This window comes from Neolamprologus brichardi, chromosome 2 (genome assembly GCF_056152115.1).
Source record: "Neolamprologus brichardi isolate AB-2024 chromosome 2, ASM5615211v1, whole genome shotgun sequence".
NCBI classification, from domain to species: Eukaryota; Metazoa; Chordata; class Actinopteri; order Cichliformes; family Cichlidae; genus Neolamprologus; species Neolamprologus brichardi.
In genome coordinates this window covers 11,713,034-11,719,495 of record NC_142105.1, presented here as the reverse complement: position 1 = coordinate 11,719,495, position 6,462 = coordinate 11,713,034, and the positions used below count along the sequence as shown (strand labels likewise).

Here is a 6,462-nt window from a genome sequence, read left to right as displayed (position 1 = left end):
AAATTACGCATTTGTGGCCACGAAATAGATAACGTGCGCACATGATATTGATACAATTCCTGGACAGCTGCGTAGAGACACAAGCATAAAAGTAGGCGAAACCTATACACCATGGACAGAGACAGTCTGATTGAGTTTTATTTTAGGCTGGGAATGAGCTACAAATGCATTTTGAAAAGCCTGGCAATGCAAGGAACCATCATTACGGAGAGACATTTAAACTGGATATTGAGAGCCAAGTCGCTTAACAGACGTAAGTACGACCTGGACGCCGGGATAGATTTTATTGTGAACCAACTGCAAGGGCCTGGGAAGGATCACGGTTATCGGTGGATGTTTACAAAGTAAATGGTAAATGGTAAATGGACTGGTTCTTATATAGCGCTTTTCTACTCTTTCTGAGCACTCAAAGCGCTGTACACAACTTTTACATTCACCCATTCACACCCATTCGCACAAGCACATTTTTCTAAGTGCTTTCTAAGGTAACATTCACACACACATTCATACTCCGATGGATGCATCGGAGAGCAATTTGGGGTTAGTATCTTGCCCAAGGATATTTGGCATGCAGACTGGGGAAGCCAGGGATCGAACCACCAACCTTCCGATCAGTAGATGACCTGCTCTACCACCTGAGCTACAGCCACCCCAAACAACAACAACAAGTGCAAACAACACGACATTGCGATCAGGAAAGAAGACGTCAGGATCCTCATCTCTTTACTGGACCCCATAGGTTCCCAGGTTGGCCAGACCATGTCTCGTTCCACTGACAGAAGATTTGACCTTGTGTAAAAATAGCTGCACTTTTGTTAGTTCAGTCTCATGTGATGTGCAAGTGTTTGATTTGTGCACAATAATAATGGAGGAATCAAGCTTGGAATTCCCATCTACCATGTCCCAGGCCCTTGATTTATATTTTCATCTCAGGGATACAGTTCGTTCACAGTTATTTGAGGCTACTTAAATGGACACAAACATACAAATGTAGTACATTTTGTACTTTAGTATGTATTCCTACAGCTTAATGTACTTATTATTAAGTAATTATTTTTCTCCAGTGTGTAGTTATCTTGTCTTTGTATCAAAATTATCAGAAAAGACTGTATAACATAATTTTCATTTTATCCATGTCAGTATATTAACTCATCATGAAGTGTTGCTTGCTCTTGGTAGCTATAAAGCGTGGAGTATTAAACTAAAATATGATACAGGTTAGAAAAAAATAAATCCTTTTGGGATTGAGTTAAACTTATCACACTGTTAAAGCATCAAAAGTTGTTCATAATAGTTTTTGGTAGCAAAAATGTGTTCATTTCTAACAAAAACAAGAGCACCTTGGATAACAACCACATAGACTGGTATCACGTTGCCAAGGGAACTAATAAAGCATACAGTGATCGGAATGATTTTGTATTGATGCAGGTTGTCATTGCTCATACGGGACTACTTAAACTCCAAGTAGACAATCGCTCCATTCCTCATTACCATAGATAATATCTAAGTAATAAAACAATCATTATCAAATTCTGATTTGCCATAGATAAAGTGATTTTATAGGTAGGCTATCATGTAAAAATCTGCTACATAAAATTTATAACTGAGTGTAAAAATACTAATTTCATTTTCATGTGGTTTAGAGGTCAGCTATGGATACTCGGCTGCGAGAATTTTTAACAGAGCGCAAAGTTGAAGAAGATGTGATCAAGAAACTTGAAGATGAGAATGTAAGCCACTGCAGCTGTTGCTGTGTGCGTGCGTGTGTGTCTGTGTGTTTGTTTTTGAACGGAGAGCCGCAATCCACAATTTACTATGCACATTCAAAAAATTTTTTTTGAATTTCCTATTTTTGTTTAATCAATGACATTAATTAATGACATGATATGTTTAAATAGTAATTTAAAAAGTAATTCTTGTTCATCTTATGTTGGACAAATGTGTACCACATTACCAAAAGTATCTGTTATCGAAAGTAGATAGCAAAAAACAACTCTAAAATATGCAGTTGTATGTATTCATTGTTTTTTTAATATTGACAATTTTATTAATTTGTTATTTATATTTTTCAGATTGATGAAACTGTCATTCCCTTAATGACAGACAGTGACCTGGCAAAGTACATCCCCAAAGTTGGCGATAGAGTCTCCACTGTGGCCTTCTGCAGACAAGCAACACTGTCACAGATGTCACCATCCAGGAAAGAATCTATACTCTCAAGGCTACGACAAAGACTGACAGGAGCTGAGGGAATGCCTCCTAAAGAGAAATTGTCTCAGTGGGCAGAAAATACAAATGCAAAATGAACAGTGAGACGAATTGAGGTTGGCTGGATGGATTTTGATGAGGAGAAGGGTGGGTTCAAACAGGTGAAGTCTGTAAGTGGTGGTGGAACAAGGCATTTATCTGTAGTCAAATATCAAACTTATGGCTGAAAATCTGTTTTTCCCCAATGGCATCTCAAAGAAAAAAAAAAAAAAAAAGTCTTTCACACTATTCAACTCATATTGAGAGCTCACAGATGCATGTGGATGCTTCCAATACAGTTGATGAGTTGTATAAGCAAAGTAAGGTCAAAATTCTGCGACTTTATCTGTGTACCAGAAAGAAAACACAACAGCAGCCCCAAGATGTAGAGGCCAATCATGCAATAACCCAGCCCTCTGTGGTAGATCTCACTGACAATGAACCTAATCAGGCCGCTGATGATCTGTTGGTGGAAAACATAAATTCAGAACCATCAAACCACTTTGTAATTAATGATGGAGCTTCCATAAGTGGATATTTGGAACTGAATGACACATTACCCTGGGATGGTCTGCCAAATGTAGGTGAAAGTGAAGATTCTGATGCAGTTGTTATTATTAGTGGGGATAACAGGGTGGATATTAGTGTGGTTGAACTAAACCCTGAAACACTGTTTACAGAAAAAGAGTCTGATCCACCTCATCACACATTGTCTCTCTCACCGGGGCTGACAGGAGAGGCCAATATTCCTGACCAAGCACCCCCTGAACCACGATCTTGTAATACTGACTGTTAGAAGAGGTCATTGTCTTACTGATTTGATCAGTGCCTTTAAGGACTCAAACATTATTTCATCTGAGGTCAATATCAAAATGTTGTTACCAAATGGAGAGCTTGAACAGGGGGAAGGAAGTGGTGTTTTGCGGAACTGCCTGACAGAATTTTGGATGGATTTCTATGACAGCTGCACATTGGGAGTTGAGGTGAAAGTCCCATTCATCCGGCATGACTTTCAGTGTGAAGAATGGCAGGCTATAGCTAGAGTGTTTGTTGTAGGGTGAAAACAAGCTGGTTACTTCCCAGTGAAGCTTGCAATACCCTTTCTGGAGGAGATATTGTATGGCTCGACAACCAGTAGTTTAAAAGATTCCTTTCTTTTGTACGTCTCACAAGAAGAGCAATCTGTTCTCCTGAAGGCTTTGGATGACTTCAATTCAGTGGATACAGATGAATTGCTGGAAGTACTTGATGCACATGAGTGCAAGCAGGTTCCTACCAAGGACACACTGCTCCCTGTTTTGGCACAGATGAGGACACAAAGTACTTATTCAGGCCCCAATGTTTGTAATCAAGTGCTGGCATCCTGTTGTGGGTTCTGTAGCTGGTTTACTCCCACCAGAAGGACTGCATCATTTCATTGCAGAAAAAAAACCAACCGTAAAAACAGTGAAGGAGCTTCTAATCTTTCCAGAGGAGATGACAGCTGCCCAGTCAACAGTTTCTCGTTACCTGAAAATGTACATTGGAGAAATTGATTTCAATTATCTTCAGCTTTTCCTGCGGTTCTGTACAGGATCCAATCTGTTGGATAAAGCCATACTAATTGAGTTCATAGAAACTACAGATTTCCTCCGCAGACCACAATCCCACACATGTGGATGTGTACTAAAGCTGCCCCTTGGTTATCACAGCTATCCAGACTTTCGCAGTGAATTTAACAGCATTCTCGCAAGCTCTATGTGGGTGATGGATGTGGTGTAGGTCAGTGTTACCCAACCTTGGTCCTCAAGGCACTCTGCCCTACACGTTTTAGGTTTTCCACCCTAACAGTTCAAAGAAACACGGGTGTAGTTAACAGTAACATGAAGGAATGAATGTGAATGTTCAATAGACTGGGTGGTTAAGTTCTCTTAACAGTGTAGCCCGTTGTGCCTTTTTCATGTGCAGCCTTTTTTTTCATCTGGTCAGTAAGTGCTTTCTTAGTTTCACCCCCCAATTAAAATAGTAAGGGAATGGTCAGGTTTTTTGAAGTGGAGTTACCTGTAGTAGACAGCACTTAGCACTCTGACTTTGCAGAAGCAGCAGTGAGTGTTGGGGACAAAATAAGGCAACAAATTGCTTGGGGAATGAGACCACAAAACAACACCAGTTGAAAATACATATACATATTTAAATGACATTTTCAGTGCTTCACCTGGTAGGAATCCGTACACTAAACATAGAAGTGCATCTGTTACTGCTGCACACATTGTTACTGTGTTTTTGGCTAGTGCCAAAATAAATTACTAATTTTAACATTCTAATACTTTTTTTACTACAGGAAAAGTAACAAATATTTCCAATATAGCATACAGTAACAGTTCTACAAACTGGAAGATTGCTGAGTGCTGTCTACTGTATATACAAACATAAGTACAACACTATTACAAATACCATATTCCAACTGATTAAGCATGTTCTATATTAAAGTATTTTAGATGTTTGCAGAAATCTTAATAGAAACAAGAATGTGAACCTTTATGTTCCTAATGGGTTTAGAAGAAAAGTTGTCAATTACAGAGATTGGTTACATTGTAAAGAGGTTTGTATAACATTTTAGAAATAACTGTTATTTTATCCTGTTATTATATGCAAAATACAACCTGTTCTTGAGTATGGTGTATTTTGAAAGACACCAGTAAACCATTCTCATTTGTACAAAACATTGTCCTCTCTGTTACATTCTATACATCTTTAAACATGAACATGTCTAATGACACCGCTGAAAGTTATTTAACTACTCATTCTATAATGTCATACACGTGCTGTGATTTTTAAGAAAAGAAGCCGTTCTTTATCAAACATGGGATTGCTTTAATCTATTCCACAATAACAACATTATAGGCTCAAGAAACATTTGGAGCATTGGTGACACAACTATGATTCTACACTTTAGCCTACTTGGTCTTCTTGTCTAATTGATCACAACATTAGATATATTGCAGTGAGCTACTGTAACTGCAAGGCTTCATCCGGTGATGCATTGAAAGCTACGGTTCATTTAGCATGTATTACCTTAACAAGTGTGACTCACATGATGCTACTTTCAAAGGAGATGTTCAGCGGAAAAAAAAGAGGCAATTTTAAGATGCTTTCCATCTAAAACTGTTATTATTGTCCAGACCAGATTAGTTGCACCAGCTAGTATGGTGATGTGGCCAGGGTAAAAGAGAGACACCTTCGTGACACAGAGAACTAAGGTTTTATGTTGAACATACCTCGTTTATTAGTAGCTTTCAGCCTTGCTCTACTTTGAAAGTGTGCTGCGGGGTAGCCGCACATCCTACAGTTGAAAATGAGTTTACGGCTACATATTAGCACAACAAAACAACGTGTAGTAACAACATGAGGTGTAGTAACAACAATGTTTGAAACGTCAGCAGATACCATTTAGAACATAGTAACAAAGATAGGTCTGAATAAATAACTGCCGAAATGCGGGATAACAATATAAAATAAATATAAAATATAATACACTCACCTTAAAGACATCACCAACAGCAAGGACTCCGTACTATGGCTGACGCAGGTTCTAGTGAATGTGCCCTGGGATGATATATATATATATATATATCATCAAGTGTTTCGTGGCCACAAATTAGCATTTCGTGCGCACGTCATACCTATTTCGTGGCCTCGAAATAGTATTTCGTGGGCACGTTATGCCTGTACCATGTCATCAGAGGGGCTCCGTAGTAACCAGACCGAAAAGCAGCGCACATTTCGGTGCTTTTTTTTTCCTGAAATGTCATACACTTCGAATCCTAGCCAATCGTTTTACGTTTCCGAGGATAGTAGGCGGGCCCAGGTACGTACGTTCTTTTAGAGCAGAGCTACAGATTAAAAATGCCCAAGGCGAAGCGGTCAAAAGTCTGGCTGTACTTCACAGCAAAATATGCAAACTCAGCAGCCTGCAACAAGTGCTTTAAGCTGATACTGTGCAAGGGAAGTAACACCTCAAATCCGATGAAACACCTGGCGACGGATAGCGTTTTGTTTTTTAAAAGCCGAAAAATGTGCTGTATTTGATAGCTTGCTGCAAGACCTCACACCATGCACATCTACTGCGGGTGTGGTGCCTGTTCTCGGACCCGGAGTTAGCAACATCCCCCAAAAACCTGAAGAGGAGAGTCCTGGCCCCTAGCCCTGCCAGTGTTGCAGAAATGATGACGGATG

At 39.4% G+C, this 6,462-nt stretch overlaps 1 pseudogene; it reads left to right on the top strand.

Moving 5' to 3' along the window:
• The first annotated feature begins 2,428 nt into the window (after positions 1 to 2,428).
• On the top strand, positions 2,429 to 4,022 carry LOC148106079 (uncharacterized; annotated as a pseudogene).
• The last annotated feature ends 2,440 nt before the right edge of the window (positions 4,023 to 6,462 follow it).